Genomic DNA, 26350 nt, shown 5'->3' with positions numbered 1-26350 from the left:
CAAGGTGATTCAAAAAGAAAGAAAAGATTTCAACTATTTATTACAGACGAACTGTGAAACACGGAAACACATTGCGCATGTCTCTGAATAGAGAAAGGTTCAAAGCTTTACGTTCACACAGACGCTGTACCATATACTCAGCATCAGCACCGTTCGTTCCTCGAGAAAGATCGAAACGATAGTCCATTTGATCTCACACACGAATCAACAGGTTCCTATTTATTGAATTGACAGCTTCAACAATTTGATTTATCAGCTCTTCAGTAGTAGCTGCCATAGGTGGGACAAAGGCTATGTCTTTTTTTGTACCCGCACAGAAAAAAATCGGAAAGTGTGAAGTCTGGAGACTTGGGAGGCCAAAAACAATGAACAAGATCTTGTTGTTCAACTCTTCCAATCCAACGTCGTGGGATGGTGTTGTTAAGATAACGCCGCACCTCAAGGTGAAAGTGAGGCGGGGCGCTGTCATGCATAAAAATGAAATCATGGTTTAAATCATACCTAACTGGAAGAGTGCAAAAAGTTTAAATAAACAGTTCACATAATATGCAAAAAACTGGTGATTTCTCAAACTGGGGAACAATCAAGAATGGGGTGCCACAAGGTTCGGTCTTGGGTCCTGTGCTGTTCTTAATATACAGGGTGTCCCAGCTATCTTGTCCATCCAAAATATCTCTGGAACAATAACAGCTATTGGAAAACGACTTTCACTGGTATCAATGTAGGGCTGCGGCCCATGAATGTACATGTTTGGAAACATTCTAAAACGAAAGTATGTGTGTTTTTTAACACAAATTTATGTTTTTTTAAATGGACCTCCTATATTTTTTCTTCAGCAATCCATAGCATGACAAAGCACATACACAATGGTGTTGATTGCATCGCAATATTCCCATTACATCCCGAGATATTGAGACGCGAAGTTGACGCTTGAAACACCCAACATGCGCAGCTAGCGCACGTCCTGAGGCTCAGGCGTGAACCCCACGCTGCCTGTAATCGCGATGTGATTGACATGCGTAATCACACTTCCATACTTATCAAGAGGTCCGAAACGAATAATACGGTCTGCTGCCATCCTGCTGCGATTACGGGCAGCATAGGGTTCACGCCTGAGCCTCAGGACGTGCGCTAGCAGCGCATGTCGGGTGTTTCAAGCGTCAACTTCGCGTCTCAATATCTCGGGATGTAATAGGAATATTGCGATGCAATCAACGCCATTGTGTATGTGCTTTGTCATGCTATGGATTGCTGAAGAAAAAATATAGGAGGTCCATCTAAAAAAAACATAAGTTGTGTTAAAAAACACATATGCTTTCGTTTTAGAATGTTTCCAAATATGTACATTCATGGCCCCAGTCCTACATTGATACCAGTGAAAGTCGTTTTCCAATAGCTGTTATTGTTCCAGAGATATTTTGGGTGGACAAGATAGCTGGGACACCCTGTATATTAATGACTTGGCATTCTATATTCACGAAGATGCAAAGCTGGTACTTTTTGCCGATGATACAAGTATAGCTATCACACCCAACAGCCAAGAATTACTGGTGAAATTGTAAACGATGTTTTTCAGAAAATCATTAAGTGGTTCTCTGAAAATGGGCTCTCATTAAACTTTGACAAAACACAGTATATACAGTTCCACACAGTAAATGGCATGAGACCATTAATAAATACAGACTTCGATCAGAAATCGGTAGCTAAGGTAGAATATTCAAAATTTCTAGGTGTATGGGTTGATGAGGGGATGAACTGGAAAAAACACACTGAGGATCTGCTGAAACGTTTGAGTTCCTACTTATGCTATTAGGGTCATTGCAAATTTTGGCGATATACATCTCAGTAAATTAGCTTACCACGCCTATTTTCATTCTCTGCTTTCGGATGGCATCATATTCTGGGGTAACTCATCATTGAGTAAAAGAGTGTTCATTGCACAAAAGCGTGTAATCAGAATAATTGCTGGAGCTCATCCGAGATCATCCTGCAGACATTTATTTAAGGAGCTAGATATCTTTACTGTAGTCTCACAATGTATATATTCACTTATGAAATTTGTTATTAACAATCCGAACGAATTCAAAAGTAATAGCAGTGTACATGGCTACAACACTAGGAGAAAGGATTATCTTCACTACTCAAGGTTAAATCTAACTTTGGCTCAGAAGGGGGTAAATTATGCTGCCACAAAAGTCTTTGGTCACTTACCTAATAGCATCAAAAGACTGACAGATAGTCATATAGCATTTAAAAGGAAATTAAAAGAATTTCTTAATGGCAACTCCTACTCATTAGATGAATTTTTGGATATAGCAAGTGGGTAATTTCCCCAACCCCCACAAAAAGAAAATATAAAATGTCATGTAATATTTTGTGTAATTTAATATCTTGTATAGACACCTTTTATTAACCCGACACGTTCCACATCATTACGAAGTGTCGTATTCATGATCTATGGAACAAGTACTAATCTAATCTAATTGGAATATTCGTGAAGTCGATGGAACAGCCAATTTTTCAGCATGTCCTGATATGACGTTTCTGTCACAGTTTCCTCTGCAAAAAGGAAAGGTTCGTAAACTTTGTGAACAGAAAGACGCGAAATACATTCAGTTTCGGCGAGTATCTTTCGTTTTCGACGACGACGTCAGGATTTTGTGATCCTCCGGTTTACTTTACCTCATAGATGAAACGTCGGTTTGTCTGAAAAGAGATGGCTGGCTAGCGTTGCTGCCTCTGGATCACGGGGTCCCAGGTTCGATTCCTGGCTGGGCTGGAGATTTTCTCTGCCCGGGGCTGGGTGTTTGTGTTTTCCTCATCATTTCATCCTCATCGTCATCCTTCTTGACAGTGGCTAGATTGGACTGTGTAACAAAATTGGACTGTGTAAAAATTGGGACTTTGTACGGGCACTGATAACCGTGTAGTTGAGCGCTCCACAAACCGAACACCATCGTCCGAAAAGATGAGTCGTTTGAAAAAAGTGTCCTCTGCACTATCCTGGAGAACTGAAATGCAAAATTCGTACCTTCTGTTACGGTCGCCGCGACGCAGTTTCTGCAGTTACTGCAAGATAAGGCTTCACATGGAGCTGTCGTTTCAGAACATGCCACAGCTTTGTTGTGGAAGTTGAAGTTCCTGGGCTGCCCATCTTGTGGATTTCCGAGGCCTCCGTGTGAACGCATCTCGGGTACGCTCGACATTGTCGTCAGTGTGCGTGGCCGACCAGTGCTCCTCCCTAGGCTCATGTAACCAACTTTCATGAATTTTGATGCCAGTCATAAAGCCACTTTTGCGGAGACGCTTTCTTGCTGAATCGACGGCGGCACTTGAGCAATGGACTGACTTCGCGCATATTCCAACACAAAATGATATCTCTTGTCGTGTAGTCACCATGTTGCTACAAACAACAACAACACAACTGTGTCAAAACTTGGAATCTTCCTATCTTTCCAGTGACATGCGCAATGTGTTTATATCTTTTATAGTTTGTAATAATTGAAATCTGTTGTTTCTCTTTGAATCAAGCGGTATACGGATTTTATGAATGCCAAGTATAATCGGAAGAGCTTATTTTTGATTTGAGAATATCTTATTTGGGATGAAGGTAGAGTTTTGGACATATAAGCGCTTCATCGTTCGTGCCTATCAACGTCTCTGTGTGGGAAACGACGGCCCGATGTAATTTTGAAAGGCATCGAAGGCCAGGATAAGATTTGTAGAGGGTCGTACACTATGTGATTAAAAAATCCGGACCCTCCCCCCCCCAAAAAAAACCATAAGTTCTTCATATTAGGTGCGTTATGCTGCCACCTACTGCCAGATACTCCATATCAGCGACCTGAGCGGTCAGTAGACATCCTGAGAGAGCAGAATGGGGCGCTCCGCGGAACCCACGGACTTCGAACGTGGTCAGGTGATTGGGTGTCACTTGTGTCATACTCTGCATGCGAGATTTCCACACTCCTAAACTTCCCTAGGTCCATTGTTTCCGATGTGATAGTGAAGTGGAAACGTGAAGGGACACGTACAGCACAAAAGCGTACAGGCCGACCTCGTCTGTTGAGTGACAGAGACCGCAGACAGTTGAAGAGGGTAGTAATGTGTAATAGGCAGACATCTAGCCAGACCACCACACAGGAATTCCAAACTGCATCAGGATCCACTGCAAGTACTATGACAGTTAAGCGGGCCGTGAGAAAACTTGGATTTTATGGTCGAGTGGCTGCTCATAAGCCACACATCACGCCGGTAAATGCCAAACAACGCCTCGCTTGGTGTAAGGAGTGTAAACATGGGACGGTTGAACAGTGGAAAAACGCTGTGTGGAGTAACGAATCGCGGTACACAATGTGGTGATCCGATGGCAGGGTGTGGGTATGGCGAATGCCCGGAGAACTTCATCTGCCATCCTGTGTAGTGCCTAGCCGGTGGTGTTATGGTGTGGTCGTGTTTTTCATGGAGGGGGCTTGCATCCCTTGTTGTTTTGCTTGGCACTATCACAGTGCAGTCCTGCACTGATGTTTTAAGCACTTTCTTGCTTCCCACTGCTGAAGAGCAACTTGGGCATGGCGATTGCATCTTTCAACACGATCGAGCACCTGTTCATAATGCTCGGCCTGTGACGGAGTGGTTACACGACAATAACATCCCTGTAATGGACTGGCCTCCAAAGAGTCCTGAACCCTCACCGACCGACATTGATAACTCTCCTCAGTGCAGCACTCCGTGAAGAATGGGCTGCCATTGCTCAAGAAACCTTCCAGCACCTGACTGAACGTATGTCTGCGAGAGTGGAAGCTGTCATCAAGGCTAAGGGTGGGCCAACACCATACTGAATTCCAGCGTTACCGATGGAGGACGCCACGAACTTGTAAGTCATTTTCAGCCAGGTGTCCGGATACTTTTGATCACATAGTGTAAGTCGCCAGACAAGGACCACACTTTAGATATTGCTTTATCTTGTGACATTACTGCCACATATTGGTAAGCAATGTTGTTTCATTTTATTCTACAATTTCGTTGTTATTATATTGTGAGTCATGGACATGTGTGCTTGGGAGATAAGCGTTGCATTTCTCTTGCTGGAAAGGTGGACCCCTAGTATGGTCTCGGGGTCCTGTTTGTTGTCAGCAGAAGGCAGTCAGTGAACGTCATTAAGAGAGGCACTCATCCCCAGGGAGACGGTCAGTTTTCGCGGAAGTGAAACTGTTTATTTCACGCTTTTGTAGACAGAGCTCGCACCTGTTTTCTCTGAGTGCAGGGAGTGCCGTGCTGTAATTGGTATCCCTAAAGAATAACTGAGTTTGACATTTTTGCCTTTTCTGGACATATATCAGAGGTCAAGATGCCACGGCACCACCTGTACAGCGTGCGAAAGATGGTTTCTTTCTTTCCAAAATTTTGGTTACCCCATCGATTTGAGTCGTCCTGCCACCGCGTTTGGCAGGAGGAGCTCGATCACTCGATCAACGCCGCTCCTCTCCGGTACCCGTCTCGTGTTTATTGATGTGCATTTTGTACACCAAGAGTGCTGCATTCCTCTGTTTTTCACGAAATAAGCGATATTCTTGACTGTCAACATTTTCGATAGCAGAGAGTTTTCCCATGTACATATAGTTTTTTGAAACTAGGGACTTGAACACTTTGAACGGAGGGGCTGGAGCATTTGTCTCGAGGCCGTCGCTGAGAGGGAGTCATCTCCGGCTGCCGTCTGGTGCTGATTGGTGCACGCTAGCTGGTTTAGGGAAGTGCAAGTGTCGCAAATTGCGGCAGCACGATCCATATTACGAGCAGCTCGTTAATTCCTTGCTTTGCCACACAATTTGTGTTGATTAATTGGTTACGATTTGTGGCCGTCCTATGAGGTTACTTTGAATTCGCGAGCTGCCCAGATGAGGAGTCTCTCGTTGCGTTTACTCCATACAGTCCTCCACATACCTCACCACAATCTTAGCGTCAGTTTATAAGTTCATTTGTATGAAATTTTCTCTGTTCTAGTTTCATGTGAATTTTGCCAGTCTGTAAGAGCGAGAACAAATATTGTTAATCTCAGTCTTGACTTAGATTTCAAGATCCCTCACTGCCCTACAACTTTTCCATGGTTAGGAGAACCACAAATTACAAATATAACCTGTTGTACACCCAAGTTATTTTAATCGCTGTGATGATGTTTTCGTTGCGCACAGTGGCCGAGCTCAGTGACCAGCTATATTAGGAATTCAGATGGTTCAAATGGCTCTGAGCACTATGGGACTTAACTGCTGAGGTCATCAGTCCCCTAGAACTCAGAACTACTTAAACCTAACTAACCTAGGGACATCACACACATCCATGCCCGAGGCAGGATTCGAACCTGCGACCGTAGCGGTCGCGCGGTTCCAGACTGAAGCGCCTAGAACCGCTCGGCCACTCCGGCCGGCAGAAATTCAGAGCAATAACGAGAGTTACACTCTCTTGTGATGCATGATTCAAAGATTTGTTTCATAACAAGCATTGCATCTGCTCGTCTAGTCAGTTCACACGCACAGCAGAACGTTGAAACTTTCGAAAAGTCTCCTGAGACTCCTATGGACAATCATATTTTGTGACTTTCTTACGAAAATTATTAAGACATCTGGCGAGCTGGGGGGAATTTGGTATGAATTTGCCATAGGAATTGATTTTGCCAAGAAATAGCTGAAGCTCTTTGAAGATGACAGGCAACTAACTTTCTCTATGTTTTCCACGTGTTACTGAGTAGGTTCTGTCCTTTACAACCCAGATTGTGGCCTCGATACTCGACTTTCTCTTGAAAGAACACGCACGTTAGTACATTGTACTTTAGTCCATTTTGTTGTATTTTCTGGGTCAGTAGACACTAGTCTGCAAAATGTTGTTCTCTTGTAGCGGCCCTTAGAGATATATCGTCCACATAATCTATTGTCTTCGGAATCTTTTGAATTAGCTGCTCCAAAAAACCTTGGAAAATGACTGATGCACTAGTAATTCGAAATGGCGATCTGCTATATCTGTACAATCTAAATGGGATTTTAATAACCATGAGCTGGCGTGATTGTTCCTCTAGCAGCAGTTGCAAATATGCTTTGAATAAATCAGTTTTTGAACTATTGGCCACATGATGGTTTGACATGAGCTCTTCTGGCCTTCAGGTGGGACAGACATCAAAACTGATTGTGCATTTATGGTTGCTTTAAAATCACCACAAACACGAAGGGAAACATTTGGTTTGCGTAAAACTACCAGTAGTGTTGCCCATTGACTTGATATATTGGGTGTGTCGACGTCTTGTTATTCCGGCCTATCTAATTCCATCTTGAGGTCATATCGAAATGATACTTGCACTGGTCTAGTTCTAAAATAAGGAAGTACTGCAGAAGATTTTAACTGAATGTGAGCTACATTTGTACACCCTAAGCCAGCTGGAAATAGATCTGAAAATTCACTACATAGTGAGCAAGCTAACTCAGTAACAGTACTGCTGATCCAATCTGATGTCATCTACTATTTTAAAACTAAAAGATAAAAGAGCGATCATCGTGAAAACATTATTTGCCTCAGGTGATGGTGCAACTAACAAAGTAATCGAACGGCTGACTTTGTTGTACAAACTCGTTACTGTGTATTCACCTCAAAAAACTGTGAAGAGCTTGCTGTAGGATGTGACGTGATATCGGCTGAAATGACGGAGAACCAATGTTCAAAAGAGGAAATTTTTGCAGTTGTGTTGTGAAAGTGTGCAGCTGTGACTGTAACGTGTTTACACTGAGGCGTTGTTGTTGGTGCAGTGCGGTGTGGCCTTTGGAAACTTACGCCACGTGCCCTTGTTTATATCACTGCACACAGCGCGATTCGTTATGCAGGCACTGAGCACACATATGTTCAGAAAAACAATCATGGCAGCCTTGATAACGCATCCTGCTGTTGTTATAGCTAGGATGGACGGTGGAGGAACTGCGTGAGGAATGTGACTCGAATAAATGCTGCTGCTGATTTGTTGCTAGCACATTGTCCTCAAATGGACGTCGAGGTTTGAATCTCGAGTCCATTGACGAAAATGAACTTGACGAGTTGCGCGAAAGTGAATGCCGTTTTACGAAAGGTGCGCTTTCATCAAAATGTTGCTTTGCTGCGTCTGACATATAACATGTGACATATTGATAACATTTCTTCGAAAGCAGAATTTGTTAATTTCAGAGCCTATGCACAATCTTCTTTATCATGTGCCTACATAACTATTACATTATGCACTAACGATTCGGCGTAGGATTGTTTATAACTTTTATTTGTACAAAAAATCGTCGCTTTCGGGTCAGTCCTTTGAGGTCAGCTGTCCGTGTAGCATTCGGCTGATGCTACTTCTTGCGACAGTGAAAAAATACGAGCCTACCTGCTACGACGAGGATTTGCTGCTCGTAATGCTTGGAGAGCAAAATATGGATTTGTGACAGTTCTGAACACACATGATTACTTAGAGGACGAACTCTTGTAGAGGACACATTACTTGGGGGTTAGCTGATGGTTATGCTACTCACCTGACAGTGGAGCTGCAGACATCTGTAGTGTGAGTTCCTGTATTCATCGTAATGAATTGGTGAGAACGGTGGTGGTGGATGCTGTTTTGGCTTGATGAGTTGCTGTAGTTCTATAATTAGCGCTTGCTGCCTTTATTATTGTTATTGTTGTGCCTATTGTTGCAACTGAAGTTGCAGCTGTTGCTCTTGTTGTTCCCACTGCGCTTGGTGTTGCATTTGAAATGGCAGTTGTTGTTGCCACAATTTCATAAATTCTTGATCCATTATAACTGGAATTCGTCTGTTTGTTTTTCAAGCGATTTTGTGACGCCTTCAGCTGACATTTTCTTTATCTGAGGTATGTACAATTTCGGCCAAAATTCTTAAGGTGCTAGCTCTACCACGCGCTGAAGATGGAAAATATGAAGCTGCTGGTCATGTAACACATCCCACACAAAGCTATGTCCAATGCCAAAGATGTGTGCAATACATCATGCAATTGTAGATTGAGTACGCCGCGCGGGATTAGCCGGGCGGTCTGGGGCGCTGCAGTCATGGACTGTGCGGCTGGTCCCGGAGGAGGTTCGAGTCCTCCCTCGGGCATGGGTGTGTGTGTTTGTCCTTAGGATAATTTAGGTTAAGTAGTGTGTAAGCTTAGGGACTGATGACCTTAGCAGTTAAGTCCCATACGATTTCACTCACATTTGTAGCCTGAGCATCTTCAACATGTCCCAAAATCGCATCTTCCAATTCGGCAGTTCACACTGTTCGATTCCGACCTGAATCATGCATACTTCCACGGACAGTAACTGCTGCACGTAGCAGGTGATGTAGACATCTGATCGTTTGGTGTTGTGGAACCCGTTGGCTGGGAAAGTGCTGTCGATACTCTGTCAGTACAGCTCGTCCATTCCCATTCACAGACCATTATACCAGACGCATATCAGGCATTTCAGCACACATAAACCGCTCCATGTTCACTGTTGTGGTCACAAAGCGGTAACGATCGAAACTGAATGGGCGTGCTTACAAGGAAGTCACCGTTGTGTTCGCAGGGCGGCGATGGTGCAAAAGAATCTGTGGTTTCCCAAGCAGACCTCAGAGCCAACCATCCATACGCAGAGCAGTTCTGAATGTCAGTACCCATACCCAGTCAGCGACACCAGCACATCAGTTAACGTCAGAACCACTAACAAAATGTTGCCTCACATTACAAGCTGACGTCAGAGACCAGATGCTCCTCATAGAAATATATTTGTTTTGATGTTCGCTACCGCCTATATTAATTTGGAACGAATAGTTTCGGAGCACCCTGTGTATTACCGGTAGGGACTTCAGCTGGTGTGGGAGTAGTGTCGGACTCGTGTTGGGAACGGGCATGTTCAGTTGGGGACGGGTAAGTAATCGCTTCTAATATGATCGAGGACCTCTACAGTGTTCCATCCGATGAGTTTACGTGATGGTAGGACACCTTCAGGCGTGGAACACACAATTAGTTGTTTTTCGATAAAGGTTTCTAGCAGCTACGTTTTCTTCTTGTTTATGGTCTTAGGAAAACCTTCTTCTGGATTACCATACTACACTGTTAGCCATTAGAATTGTAAGACCATAAAGTCAGCGTCCAATGAACGCCAAATTGGCATTAAGTGTACTACAGGCTTGGATACGCAAGTTACTAGTATTTCAGCACAATCGCAAAAGGTAAGTAGGAGTAACGCCGTCAACATTCCAGGTATAATGGATTGCGTATGGAGTTTTTCATTCAGAGACCGTATATGAATGTTGATTGTTTGTGAGAAGATCGTGTTATGCCCCGTGTAAGAAGGAGTAACGTCTACCAGCACGTGTAGAAACGCAACAGGAGGAGAATCGTGGGTAAACGAGACTGAGGATTATCGTCCCGCAATATTGTTGCTCGCATTGGTTGTGATCCTAAGACTGTCAAGCAAATATGCAAGAGGACCACACTCTGCCCCTTGCAGGAGCTCGGTGCCTCACGCGCCTAGCTCATGAGAGGACACACATTATTCGCTCGACTATGTAGCATCGTACAGCCACGCCATGTGCAGATGTTGGACAAAAATGGGTGAACACGACCAGAAATGCATGCTTGAACATAAATGGAGATTCTAGCCAAATGTGCAAGTTGCGCTGTTGTATTTGACCATAAACAACATCCATGAAATGTCCTCAGTGCATTGCAAGTGTCAGTAGTCGTCACAAAAGTGGTCTCTGTAGCTGTGAGTGCATTATGTTGAAGCTAATTGAAGTCACACATGGGCTACCTGTTGGTGCTCGTATGGTGTGTGTTTTCATGCCAAGGCAGCCAAAGTGTTTCGCGTTTCAAGAGGTACCGTGTCGACGATTTGTACCATATACGCGGAAAGCAAGAAACCAGCATTCGCTGTGTCACAACGGAACCAAAGTGTTTGTTGAGTGATCGTGACAGACGGTCATTGAAGAGGATTGTGACGAAAAATAAGAGAACGACAGCTAAAAAAGTCACCGCACAACTGAATATCGCCCTTCCAAACACTGTCATCACCAAAACAACATGAAGGGAGCTCCACCCAGTCGCCAAATCTCAGTATTATTGAGCCATAGTGGTCTGGAAAGGGCGAGCGGGAAAGCTGGAAATCCAAAACCACTCATCAGTGATGCAAATGGCCGTAACAGGAAGATGTGGAGACAAAGCCATAAAACCTGGGCTTTGGAGCAATTGAAGTAAGTCATTTGGCGGGGTGAGTCTTGTTTCACACTGTTTCCAACTTTTGGCGGAGTTTACGTCCCAGGAGAGCAACACAGGGGTTGGGGGGGGGGGGAGGGTGGTTGGGAGGGGGGGGGGGGATTCGATGATGATTGGGATAAATTGTACTATAGTATTCCGTTGGTTCCACGAATACTCTGGAAGGTTACGTTACTGACAAAAAATTATGTGACCATTTTCGCTGATCAGGTCTGTCCCATTGTATGATGTTTGTTTCCCAATGATAATGCTGTTTTCCTAGATGACAGAGCCCCTGTTCACAAAACTTGTATCGTTCAGGACTGGTTTTTTGAGCACGAGGATGAAATGTCGCATCTCCCCTGGCCACCCAGTCGCTCAATCTCAGTACTATTGAGCCATTGTGGTCTACTTCGGAGAGGAGGGTGCCCGATCACTATCCACCTCCATCTTTGTCACCTGAACTGGCACTATTTTCCAGGAAGAATTGTATAAGATTCCTTTGAGAACCATCCAGGACCTGCGTTCATCAGTTCCGAGAGAAGTGGATGGTGTTTTGAATGGATAGGGGTTTGTTGTATTGTAGTGGGTATTGTAATGTGTTGCAGTTTTGGTGTTTCCATATATTTTTTCAACCTCTGGCTTGTTTGTAGCAGAACAAGCTACCATCCAGACAGTGCGTCGACGCCTGTAGCGCCTCAGTGACTATTGTTGATGCTTTCCTTTAAGAGAAACAGAGGTGCCCCCAACGACAACACTGGCACAGGAGCAAAGTCGTCTTTCCAGACGACTCTTCGCTGTACACACAGCATCATCATTAATGGCCTATATTTCTTAACTAGAGATTCCAGTAACATCATCCAGGTACTTTCTTTGGTGACTCAAGAGTCCAATGCTAGGGTCCACTTGATGCCCACAGGTGGGTAAGTGTGTGCCACACCAAGAGAGGTGTTCTTCGGAGGTGCTTATCTACTCACTCGTTTCACAGCTAAGTTGTGGAGCCGCTCGCCATCGTGGAATTTACTGCCACCCTCGAGGAGTTTCCCCCATCTCCTGCGGTCTTCGCCGAGCTACTCCCATTTGTCGCAGTCAGTATTAAATTCATTCATAACACGCTTGACACAATCTTTAAAAAACAAAGCAGGTCTTTCAGGGCGTCTCTTGGCATGTGCTATCTTACTAAGTAGTGTGCGTCGGAGAAGACGGGAATGGTCCATTACGATGTAAATGTCCTAGCCACCGCAGTGACGTTCCTTGAAAGTGGCGGCGATACTCGGTAGCTTCGCAGTATTCAGGAACGTCTAATTTGTCACATGCTATGCCTAGAATACTAGATGAAAGGTGCTGAGTTTACGTTCTTCTTTGGCGTATGACGTCCAAGTTTCAGCATCATGCAAGAGGACGCTCAGTACGGATGCTTGATAGCCGAGGATTGTTTTGGTCATCACGGGGTGTTTGTTGTCTCATACTTTTGTATGGAATTTCCCTAAAGTGTTTGCTCCTTTGCCAGTTCCTGCATTTACTTCGTCGTCTATAGAAAGATCTTCGACCCTAAGGAACTGAGGTAACAGAATTTGTCAACTACATTCAACAAAGAGCCATCTAATCTAATTCGTCTAATCTGGCATATCTGTGTATCCTTGCGCCATAATCATAACCTTCTTAAATTTCACAGATATGAAGAGGAGCTTGCGTGCAGCAGCAAATTCATCCATATGCCTTTGAAGATTATCTTGTGAGCTACGAATGCTGCATCGTCAGCAAATGAAAGGCTACATAAAAATAAGTCATGTTACTTCGTGGATCTGAGTAACGAGATATTGTGAAGTTTCCCATCAGCCCTTTGTTTCACCGAAAGCAGCTTTGAGAAGTGACGAGAAGAGTGGACCAAACAAGGTGGGGCCTAGTACATAGCCTCAATGGATTCCTCTTTGCACAAGAAAATGATCTGACGTGCTTCCTCCAAATATCCCAGCACCATTCATCACATCGTGGTAAGCCCTTATCATTTCTCATAGTTTTAGAGGATGCCATATCTTCACTAGTAAAATGTAGTTCCTGCATGTAGACTGTGTTAAATGCTTTATTTAGGTCTATAATAACACCGAACAATGGGGTCTTTTCCTCGTGACGTTTTTCCTGAATTTGTCGGAGTGTGAAGATAAAATCAGTCGTAGATCGCTTGGCTCGAAACCCACGTTGAGACTCAGGGCACATACGCTCGACAAACTTCTCCAGTCTGCCCAGAGTCACAAGGGCAAACGCTTTCCCGCCGAGACTCAGCAGCGGAATTCCGTGTTAGCAACCGCATTCACAGCGATCACGTTTACCTTTGTATGGAGTGACGATGTCGGCATCGCACGTATCGTACGGCACAGGATCCTCAGCCTAAAATTTCAATAAGAGGTTGTACAACACTGGGAGGAGCAGAGTCAATTTGATAACTTCTGAGTGGATATTGTCTGTACCATAGTATTTCCCGCATTTTAGCCGTGCAACAGCTCCTTGAGGTTCCTCCTTAGTAGGCGCAGCGTCCAGCTCGTTGCAGGTTGAGAACTGAGTAATTTTTCTTATCATTCTCGAACTTAAGTTGTGTCTGTCAAAGACACTCTTCTCCAGGTTTTTAATTGTTTGCACAAGCAACCCTTTAGCTGAAACTTGTGTTTGTCATTGTCGGTACAGTGCATTGTTGTGTTTCATTTTCTTTGTTAACTGTTTTTGTTTGTACACACTCCAGAAAAGAGTGCTGCAACGAAGAAAGGAAATTTGTGCCTTTAGATGTTAAGTTAGAAACATCGACACGACCTGAGAAAGGAGAAACAATAAAAGAAACTTGCTCTCGAAAACGATATCGGCGAAGTTACCGTTGATAACTGGTGAAGAAATCGACTTAAACTGGAACAGTTTTTCTCACAGAAATCCTCTGAAGAATCTCTTAATCGGAAAACTGTAAGGAAGCCGGAGTTTGAAAAAACAATTGAAACGTTGTTCTCGTGGTTTACGCAACAAAGACAGAAGGGGACACCGATTTCTCTCCCAATCTTGTAGAGGAATGCCTTGCTTTTTAGAAACAGATTTTTAGAAGCCAGATACAGGAGGGAAATGACAGGTTTCGCCGCTAATGTGGGCTGGCTCGACAAGTGGAAGAAGAGATACTGAGTTCGTCAACTAGGTATATGGGGAGAAAAAATCTCTGTTGACTCTGAGGGCATAACAGAATTAAATGTAATTTTTTGAAAATCATGACTGAAGAAAATTTGTCTATTGAAAAAATTTATGGTTTGGATTTCAAAATGTTGCCGGCAAAAGCACTTGCTTCTCATGAAGGTAAAAGTGCACCTGGGCACAAGAAAAGAAAAAAAAAATACGTTTCGTAGTCGCGGCCGCTTCAAATGCAATTGGAAACCACAAAATAAAACTGGTTGTGGCTGATAAGTCTGTCAAGCCAAGTGCATTGAAGATGGTAACCATATTAGGTCTTCCAGTTATCTACAAACACCAAACAGTGCTTGTATGAATCAGGAAATCTTTAAGAACTGCTTTCTGAACTCATGTGTACTGGAATGTAAAAAGATAAGGGACTGTCACGCAAAGTTATTTTGACTTTGGATAATGCGTCCTCACATCCAAGTGTAGCAGACTGCAGAGCAAGGCGATCTGCGCCTTGTTTCTCCCACCAAATCGTACCAGTCTGATTTAGCCTGTGGATGAGGGCGTTCTAGAATTCCAGAAGAAAACGTATCACCGGCGACTACTGCAATCAGTCTTGCATTCGTGAGACGATGAAAGCATTGTAGCAGTTTTAAAGAAAGTGACTGTGAAGGACGTTGCGTACTAGATCAGTGAGTCTTGGAACGAGATAAGTCATACAGAAACTGAACATTCTGGGGATCAGGACGATCGCCCTTTGTATGATTTAATCAGAAGGTTGCCAGGCTGTGAATAGGCAGAAAATGTGGAAATAACTAAGTGGTCAAATTTAGACGAACAGTTGGAAGTTACAGACTCTTTCACAGCTTACATCGTGTGAGAGTGATGAGGATGACGGGCCTGATGATGAGTTACACCGGTGGCCACGCTACACTAAAGGTCGCCATGCGCTGCTTGGAATAACAGTCTGAGCCGAGCAACCGACACCTTGCTCTTCAGACAGTGGCGTGATATTCCGCGCGGAAACGTTGCAGCTTCAGCAAACAAGACACACTTCACCGTTATTCCACGAAGTAAGTTGTTACCAGACCTACCTTTATTCTGCCAATGTAAATGCCTATGTATACACTTCGTTTTAATGAATTTCATATTTGACGCCTCTATTGTTTTCAACATGGCTTTAATTCTTTTTTGCACACAAATTTCAATAGCTCGACTTTTCAATAGTACGAGGTAGTTACGATCTCGTTCATCTCGACTATCGAGACTCTAGTATAATGCTGCTACGGACCGTGAGCTGAACAATTGCCTTTGCTTAGGTTCCTGTGGGCAGCGTTGCAAGGGTTTTAGTGCCGGTTGATATTACAATAAATCATACAGCATCACGATGGACATATCCGTATGTGGAGGATTCGAGGAGAATGGACTTTGTCAGATTGTATTCATCATCACATGATCCCAAGCACCCACTACAGCGATGAAAAACTCTGGTATAGAGCTGAAGTCGCATGGAATGTCAGCTAAGCTCACTTCGACTGAATGTCCAACTGCTTTAGCGCCATTGCCGCTGCTCGAGGTGACAACCCTGTGTACTAATTTTCTCACCCTGTATAGCGCTGAATCAGCTACAAACTTAATCATATATTCTTCCTATTACGGAATGTGCTCAAAATGAGCAAAAACCGTTATTTTCTATTGTTCCTGGTTTTAATGATCTACCAGTGTGTTTACGAGAGTGTTTTGATAAGTATGGTAAGTTTGAATGGAAGAATGGAACATTTTTGTTGCGCCTTCATTATTGTAAGCTTGTTTATTTCAAGGATCACGTGGAGAATTTCAACGATGTACAACGTACAGTTCATTGTTGACAGCTGTGTAAATTGGTCAGTGTGTCGACTGTGATTGAAAATGTTATTAAACATTTTCATTTGCCGGGTTGAACTGCCACACAAATCGGAACAAAACTGGATGAAGTTCATGCAGGCTCTGTACCATCACTGAAGACCAATTACTTTTAGATTAATGAATTTAAAGGTGGTCAGACAAGCACGGAAGACGAAGCACGCTCCACCCTTCCAAGTGATGTCACCACAAAGGAAACCATTGGCAAAATCCATGATTTGGCACTGCAACACCGCCGAATAAAAATTCGTGAGATTGACGAGACTGTAGACATTTCAGCTGCGTAAAACCCTGGATGGAAAATTGGCTGTGAAGAAGCTGTGTGCGAGGTGGTTCCCGCGAGTGCTCACATTCGACCAAAAGGGCATCTGCCACAACATTACAACACAATGTCTAGCGATTTTTAGGTGCAATTCGCAGTCTTTTTCCACCGGTTTGTGACTGTTGATGAAATCTGGATTCATGATTACACACCAGACTTAAAACGGAAGTAAAAAAAATGGTCAAAGTCTGGTGAAACTTCACCGAAGAAGCAAAAACCATTTTGTTAGCAGGGGAGTTGATGGGCATTGTTACTTTTAGGATTCACGAGGAATAATCTTTACGGATTACTTGGAAAAAGGCAAAATCGTGACTGGACCCTATTATGCTCCATTGTTGGATCGTTTGAAGCTTGCGTTTGCTGAAAAAAGACCAAGCTTTGGCATACAAAAAAGTACTCTTTCACAAGATAGTGCACCCTCCCACATATCAGCGATAACAAAGGCGAAAGGGCATGAACTGGGATTTGAAAGGGTTCCTCTTCCACCATATTCACTGGACTTAGGCGCTCGTGACTTCCTCCTGTCCTCTAACTTGAAACATTGGCTTGCTGGGAAGAAATTTGCGTCAAATGAGGAAGTGATAGTCGCAGTAAACGGTTATTTTGCACAGTCTGTCAGAACCTACTTCCCGATGGGATGAAAAGCAGAAAGATCGCTCTACAAAGTGTGTATCCCTCAAAGGAGACTATGTCGAAAGCTAAGGTGAGTTGGTTAAGAAACAAATATTTTCCCTTGCTTTTTTTCACGAGACTTACCAAACCACCCTCGTAGATGCTGTGGCTCATACCGAACTGCAGCAAATATTTGTGGCGCGTAGCTGTTGTACATTGATGGGAAAAAGTAATGGGGTATTTCCTAATAATGTATCGGACATCCTTTTGCCCAGCGTAGTGCACGGACTCAACCGATCGTTAGAAGTCCCAGAAATATTGAGCCATGCTGCCTCTATAGCCGTCTATAGTTGTGAAAGTGATGCCGGTAAAGAATTTTGCGACCAACTGACGTCTCGATTATGTCCCATAACTGTTAGATGGAATTCACGTCTGGCGATCTGGATGGACAGAACATTCGCTCAAATTGTCCAGAATGTCCTTCAAAACAAACACGAATGACTGTGGCGCGATGACATGCCACGTTTCCATCCATAAAAATTCCATCATTGTTTGGGAACATGAAGTCCATGAACGGCTGAAAATGGTCTCCAAGTAGCGGAACATAACCATTTCCAGTCACTGAGCTGTTCAACTGGACCAGAGTACCCAGTCCATTCCATGTAAACATAGCCCACACCATTATGGAGCCACCATCAGCTTGCACAGTGCCTTGTTGACAATTTGGTTTCATGACTCTGTGGGGTCTGCATATTGTGAGCTCTTACCAACTGAAATCGAGACTCATCTGCCCAGGCCACGGTCTTCCAATCGTCTAACGTCGAAATGATATCTACATCTACATACATACTCCGCAATCCACCATACGGTGCGTGGCGGAGGGAAAAATGACTGCCTATATGCCTCTGTACGAGCCCTAATCTCTCTTATCTTATCTTTGTGGTCTTTCCGCGAAATGTAAGTTGGCAGCAGTAAAATTGTACTGCAATCAGCCTCAAATACTGCTTCTCTAAATTTCCTCAGTAGCGATTCACGAAAAAAACGTCTCCTTTCCTCTAGAGACTCCCACCCGAATTCCTGAAGCATTTCCGTAACGCTCGCGTGATGATCAAACCTACCAATAACAAATCTAGCAGCTCGCCTGTGAATTGCTTCTATGTCCTCCCTCAATCCGACCTGATAGGGATCCCAAATGCTCGAGCAGTACTGAAGAATAGGTCGTATTAGTGTTTTATAAGCGGTCTCCTTTACAGATGAACCACATCTTCCCAAAGTTCTACCAATGAACCGAAGACGACTATCCGCCTTCCCCACAACTGCCATTACATGCTTGTCCCACTTCATATCGTTCTGCAATGTTACGCCCAAATATTTAATCGACGTGACTGTGTCAAGCGCTACACTACTAATGGAGTATTCAAACATTACAGGATTCTTTTCGCTATTCAACTGAATTAATTTACATTTATATATATTTAGAGTTAGCTGCCATTCTTTACACCAATCACAAATCCTGTCCAAGTCATCTTGTATCCTCCTGCAGTCACTCAACGACGACACCTTCCCGTACACCACAGCGTCGTCAGCAAACAGCCGCACATTGCTACCCACCCTATCCAAAAGATCATTTATGTAGATGGAAAACAACAGCGGGCCTATCACAGTTCCCGGGGCACTCCAGATGATACCCTCACCTCCGATGAACACTCACCATCGAGGACAACGTACTGGTCACGGGCCCAGGAGAGGAGCTGCAGGCGATGTCTGCTGTTAGCAAAGGCACTCACGTCGGTCGTCTGCTGCCACAGCCCATTAACGCCATATGTCGCCGTACTGTCCTAACGGCAACATTCGTCGTACGTCCCACATTCATTTATGCGGTTATTTCATGGAATGTTACTGTCTGTTAGCATTGGCAATTCTATGCAAACGCAGCTGCTCCCGGTCGTTAAGTGAAGGCCGTCGGCCACCGCGTTGTCCGTGGTGAGAGGTAATGCGTGAAATTTGGTACTCTCTGCACACTCTTGACACTGTGGATCTCGGAATATTGTATTACCTTACGATTTCCGAAATGGAATGCCCCATGTGCCTAGCTCCAACTACCATTCCGTGTTCAAAGTCTGTTAATTCCCGTCGTGCGGCCGTAATGATGTCAGAAACCTTTTCACATGAATCAGCTGACAAGGAGACGGCACGACCGTGGGGTTGGGGATTTGTCCGAAATTTTGTGTGGTGAAAGAAGACCCCTAACACCTCACGTGATTAGAACATTAAGACGCACTACTCGGAAAATCCCGAGAAAAATCGATCCAAAGTTTGTTAGGTGCCGTATGAGTATAAAATGTTAGTCCATTCCCGAGCCGCCATTTGGCCTACATGGGTAACGCTCGGACCGTTACGCCAGAGGTCTAGTCGGCTCTCAGCCGTGCTAGCGTGCGGAGCTGCTCCGCGCGCCGTCCGACGCTCCGCTCTCGGCGGTGTTTACTTCCGCGTCGCGGTGTTTGTGTCTATCGAGTCCAGTACTAACGTACACCATGGCGCACTCGTACCGCCGTGCAACGATCAAAGTAACGTTTCAGGTCGAACATCCACGACCCAGAGCTTTCGAAGTCGAACAGTTCCTACGTGAGGATCTACGTTTGAACCCCCAGGACGTAATCGGCATACATTTTTCCATCACTGGAAGTGTTGTCTACATCAAGATGTCGACGGAGGAAATTTGCAATGACATAATTCACCGTCATGCCACCGGACTCAAATTTAAACACTCTGATGGACATATGGGTGCTGTGACAGTCGCCCATGCTGGATTCGGTCTCCGGACATTGCGGGTGTTTGAGCTCCCGTTCGAGGTGCCTCAGGATGTGGTCATTGCCGCTTTTCAACCATATGGCACCGTTTTGGGTCACGTCGCGGAGAAGTGGCAAACATTTACGACCTACCCCGTATTAAATGGCGTCCGGCAAATAAAAATTGAACTGACGAAACATGTCCCATCGTACCTGCTGATTGGCGGTGTGAGGGCATCGTCATGTACGATGGACAGCCACGAACGTGCGCAGGATGTGGCCAGGAGGGACATGTACACTCCGAATGCTTACACCGCCGTTTAAAACAGACGCCGTTACGTGAAGAGACCCAGTCTTCGACGGTCACATCCTTACCCATCACCTGCGCCAAGGTTGCACAGGAGCCGGTCGTACCAATCTCGATTGCGCCAGCAGCATCGTCAACGCCACCCGCCGCAGCACAGCGCGCCGACGACACAAGCACGGCGTCGCCTCCAGTGCTCGCTTCAGGACCGTCCGGGTTGCAGACCGAAACCGATGTTCCTGTTGGAACCATGGACGTCGACCTCGTTGTCATGCCGACGTCTGCCTTTGTCCAGACGGGTTCGGTGTCAGACGACGGGTGACCACATTCTGATTGAGAAGGCCACATCAGAAAACAGCGGTCGCCTCGCAAACACAGGAAACGACGACGAACGCCTTCCGATGACGCCCATTCTCAGACGGCCCCGCGAGATGTCGACCTGATGTCTGACGGTGATCTCCCACATTGCGTCCAGTCACGCGATGCAGCAGCAACAGGCGCCCCTCCTGTGACGCCTCCTCTCCCGGTTCGGGACGTGTCCTCGCTGTCGTCAACGAATGATGACGGCGGTCCCCCTGCCACTCATGTTGCGGAATCCACAACACCCGTTCCGGAAGTACGTGACCGTCACATGTCCACGTCGTTAGCTTCCTGGGCCGATGACGTTGAAGAAGAAGTGGAACAGACTGCCAGCGTGTCTGCACAGGAGCCCACCACGGCGACACTGGGGCTGGCGCCCCGCCAGTAATTATCACCACTGCGGCACCACCGGCGGGTCTCCACCTGCCGGCTGCTTCTACCGCACGTTCTGTAAATACTGTGGATGGCCGTACACAGCAATATCGTATCGCCACGATGAATCTTGCCACCATTCGTGCCCCCCATAAACTGGCCATGTTCAGAGACTCTATTTACTCTGCGGATGTGGATATCGCACTCTTACAAGAGGTGTTTGTAGCTGACTTCCTAGTTCCCACCGGATACAACGCCCATGTTTCCCCCGCATCCGACACCGGTAGCGGCGTCGCCATTCCGCTACGCGACGGACTCCCTGCAGAGGACGTCGTCTACCTCCCCACTGCGCGAGGTATGGCCCTCACACTGTTCGGCGTGCGTATTATTAATATCTACGCTCCGTCCGGCACTGGCCGCCGTCATGACCGACAAACTTTTTTTGCCGAAAGCGTCACACCCCTCTTCACCGGTCCGCAGGACGATTTGATACTCGGTGGGGATTTTAACTCGACACAAGAGCCCGCGGACCAACTCCCGCGACATTCCCCTTGTGCATCTCTCTCAGTGGTCATCGACCGTCTACGACTTGATGACACGTGGAAGAAGCTCCACGGAATTCAACCGGGCTATACATTCTACACCTCTCACTCGTCAAGCCGCATAGATCGCGTCTACGTTACCCGCTCCCTTGCTGATGGCACACGTCATGCGGAAGTCTGGCCCTTGGCCTTTTCAGACAATGATGCGTACCACTGTGACGTCACTCTCGCCCGACAGCAAGTGTGGCATAGTCGTGGTCTGTGGAAACTCAATGTCGCTCACCTGACCTCCTCAGACTGTCGCCGTATGGTCGAATGGCTCTGAGCACTATGGGACTTAATATCTATGGTCATCAGTCCCCTAGAACTTAGAACTACTTAAACCTAACTAACCTAAGGACATCACACAACACCAAGCCATCACGAGACAGAGAAAATCCCTGACCCCGCCGGGAATCGAACCCGGGAACCCGGGCGTGGGAAGCGAGAACGCTACCGCACGACCACGAGATGCGGGCCGTATGGTCGAAGAAGCGTGGGCACGCTGCCACCATCGTCGAGAAGCCTATGACTCCACCTTATCATGGTGGCTCTCCTGTGCAAAGCCGACCCTCAGGAAGACTCTCTTGAGTTATAGGAAGGAATTAAAGGCGTGGCAAACTAATACCCTGCACTTCTACTACACCATACTACGTGACTGTACGACGATGCCTTTCTCGCCAGCCTGGCAGTCGATGGTCCATCGCACGAAGGCGCAGATCTCCTTGATCATGCGGCGTCACTTGGAAGGCACTGTAGTCCGTTCTCGAGCTTTTAATCGAGTCCCTTAAGAACGTCCGTCGATGTACCACCTCCCTCAGGAACGATGACGACGACGACGAGCTCTGATCCAAGTCCTCACTGATGTGGAAGGGCGCCGGCACGACACCCAACAAAGCATCGGTCGTACTCTCCAAGCTCATTTTGCCGGGCTATACGCAGCCGTACCGCATTCTGCAGCACTGATCGCAGAAGTCGCTCAGCTTACTACGAACACTCTTCCGGAAGATGCAGTGCATGACCTCCAAGACGACGTAACCACAGATGAAGTGGTAGATGCTATCAAGGCGGGTTCCGATAACAGATCTCCTGGACCCGACGGTATACCCATCGAATTTTATAAAATTTTTCATTATTTGTTGGCTTCAACATGGACGACAATCGCACAAGAACTGATGTCACCGATGACAGTGGTCCCGAGTGCCTTTCTCGAAAGCATTATTATCCCCGTACATAAACCGCACGGGTTATCGAGGGTCCAGGTCTATCGACCAATTACTTTGCTCAACAGCGACATGAAAATATTCACACGGCTACTGGCATCGCGACTCAAGAAGGTCGCACGTTACGTCACATCCTGCGACCAGACTTCCCTAGGAGGCGACAACAACATCCGTACGGCCCTTTGCCTTTACAGAGACATGATAGCATTAGCGCATTATCAGCGTCTCCCTGGCGCCTTGGCTTCACTGGACTTTAGCCAGGCTTTCGACCGTGTTGACCACGTCTATTTACGGACAGTTCTTCGGCATATGGGTTTTCCTGGCGGTATGGTCACAGTGGTTATGCGCCTGTTGAGTAGTGCACCCTCTAAAATCATGTACAATGGTCGCCTTACACCACCCCTTGTCATCGCACGATCTGTGCGGCAAGGCTGCCCTCTTTCCACGATTTTGTATGCTTTATCCTTGGAGCCCCTGCTCCAGGGCATGCGCCAACGTTTGGAAGGTATGGCTGTGCACGGCCACCGTTTTTGTTGTACAGCCTACGCAGACGACATAGTACTATACCTGCGCAGTGAAGATGAAGTACGAGCAGCACTGACATTGGTGGCGACTTACGGCGAAGCTTCGGGGAGCTGCCTCAACGTGTCAAAATCCAAGGTCCTGCTCATTGGTGAGGGCTTGCCGGAGAGATGCGCCGCCCCCCTCAGTGTCGCCGCCACCATACGGTGTCTTGGACTTGATTTCACGGCAGGCCTGCGCCGCTCAGCGACTATCAATGGTAGACGCTTGCTACAGACAATCAGAGCAAATCTCGCAGATCACCGGCTACGAGCTCTCGACGTTACCCAACGCGCGATACGTGAACATGTATCATGCTTCCCGTATACCTCACGTGGCTCAAGTACTACCAGTCCCAAAACTCCTGGCGCGACGACTGTTGATGGCTCTCGGCTCCTTCGTCAGCTCGGGGATGTTATTCACGGTGCAGTATGAATCCCTTGTACTTCCACGAGACCGTGACGGGGTGGGACTCATCCACGTGCCGACTCGTGTCAAGGCACTATACGTCAGCTCCCAACTCAAACTTTGGCATCGTTGCCCGCAGAGCCTTACTAGCCTCCTGCTTCACAACTTTGCACCGGCCTCCTTGTCCGCCCCATTACTGGTATCGCCCAGTCCCACCCCCTTTTATTACATCCAACGATTTTTCCCGGAGTTCAGTTATATCTACCGGTCCTTACCACTTACACGTTTGTACCTCACGAAAACAGTCTCCGAATTGTTACAACAGTGCCGCCCGTCTAACCCCATCGAACGTAAGTATCCACACTACGTGTGACGACACATATGGAAGGCGATCCATGCGCTTTTTCTCGAATCAGACGTTCAATCAGCGTGGTACATCACCGTGAATGGCAAACAAGTTAACCGAGATCGTCTGCACCGCATCCATCTCGCCGATTCATCCCTCTGCACCCACTGTGGAGTGGATGACACGGATGTCCACCGGTTCCACTGTGGCACAGCGCTAGACGTCTGGACACTAGCGCGGCGAATTTTGGCGTTTCTTACTCGCCAGACACCGGCTCAGATCGACGTCCACATGCTTTTGTACCCCGATAAGACTTTCTACCCCTCCGCCAAAACTCACTCTGTGAATTGGATCTGTGGCCACACGATCCGCTATCTTTTTACTTCTGGCGACAAGTCTACGCTAGGATATTGGACTTACCTCAACGAACGACACTGCGTCCTGATACGCAACCCACGCTATAAGCAATATTTTTCCAATTTCTTACGGAGCACTTTCGATGACCCACCTAGTAGCTGGAACGTCCAAGCCCTGAGAAGCTGAGAACTGTATAAACCGAACCGAACTGAGTAGATCTGCTACCCAGAACCCACGCCTACGCCATGAGAAGACACGTTTGGACGAGCTGGCATGCTGTAGGCGAATACACTTCAGGAGCTCCTGTAAGAACTGGACTTTAACTACAAGTCGCACGACGACTTTAAATTAAAAAAAAAAGTTTCCTTAATTATTCCTCATACTTTGTTCTTAAAAGAAAACGAAATTTGATTTTGGCTTTGAGGAACTTTTTTTTGTTCCACAAGATTGCTTCTTCGCCAACAAGACGGAGGAGACTCATTTTGTTTACTGGAAGGAGAAACCAGTATAATTGGAGTCTTTGTTTTCTTTTGAAAAAAAAATAAAAAAAACTTTTCCTTGGTTATTCCTCATAATTTGGAAAAAAAAGTATTCCTTCGAGTGAAAAGTTTAATTTCTTTATTTTTGCAATATATATATATATATATATATATATATATATATATATATATATATATATTAAAACAAAGCGGTTCGAGGTCTCGGGTTCGATTCCTTCTCCGGTACTTTTTTTTTCTTCTTCTTCTTCTGTTGCTTGCAAAATTGCAGCGCATTGTTACAGGAGAATCGTGAAATTAATTCCCGGGAAGATTGTATAAAAATTCATTCTATAATTCACCATCAACTATCGTCACCAATATTCCGAGACATGATTCAATATTCCTGGTTTGCCTCAAAATTATCAGAAACTCAAAACATTTTCGTAAATGTTAATGGGACATGTTTTTGTACAGATTTATTGCAAACGCCCTGTGATTGTAAAAAATCCGTTTTCACATGTTGTGCAAGATGTATAAAAATGGAATGTTTCCCAATCGAGTTGTTATTCTGAGTAAAATGCCAATGTTTTCTCCTCATATACTTTACAATGAAAAATGGAAAACCTACCGCCATGAATTGTGTTGTTGGACAAAAACAAAATAATTTTTATTCAATAATGTAACTAATTTGTTAAAGATAATGTAGGTTTGGGAAACTTTCTGAATAATTAGTGGAATAACACAAGAAAATGAAACAGAAGAAAAAAAAGAAGTGCCGGAGGAGGAATCGAACCCGAGACCTCTGGCGTAAGAGTACGACCCCTAAACATCTTTTTTTGTTTTTTATAAAAACCTTTATTAAAAAAACAATGTTACACATTCCAAATACATACTAAGTTATACATACATGAAGTTATTTAAACAAAACGGTTTGATCATTTCAATTACGCTGACGTTAAGGAAAGACAACAGAAGATTGTGTTACTGACTAAATTACCAGAAAGAATTAAATCAAACATCAAGAAAAAAAATTTTAAAGACATTCAAACTTCAACCTGAAGAAGTAAAATCTGCACTTCGAATTATGAGCTGCAATCTTTACAGAAGCATAATTAGTTCTTTATGATGGATATCAGCAAGTTGGTGGGATAATTTTAAATGTAAAGCAGTTTAATAATCATATTAGACAATTTCTGAAATACTTGAGAATGGCGGAAAGGAGATATATAATAAAGTTGACTAGCCTTCTAGGACACACGGCGGCTCGTCAATGCACTAACATTTTGTACTCATATGACACCTAAGAAACTTTGGATCGATTTTTCCCGGGTTTTCCGGGTAGT

The 26350-nt window shown here is 45.3% G+C and overlaps 1 protein-coding gene across 1 annotated transcript in view; it reads left to right on the top strand.

Annotated features, from left to right (window-relative positions):
* LOC124594255 (pyruvate kinase PKLR-like) overlaps positions 1-26350 on the top strand; it is a 129141-nt gene that overhangs the window by 24363 nt on the left and 78428 nt on the right. The window lies entirely within an intron of this gene.

The sequence above is a fragment of the Schistocerca americana genome, chromosome 2 (genome assembly GCF_021461395.2).
Source record: "Schistocerca americana isolate TAMUIC-IGC-003095 chromosome 2, iqSchAmer2.1, whole genome shotgun sequence".
NCBI lineage: Eukaryota > Metazoa > Arthropoda > Insecta > Orthoptera > Acrididae > Schistocerca > Schistocerca americana.
This window is presented reverse-complemented; position numbering and strand designations above follow the sequence as displayed.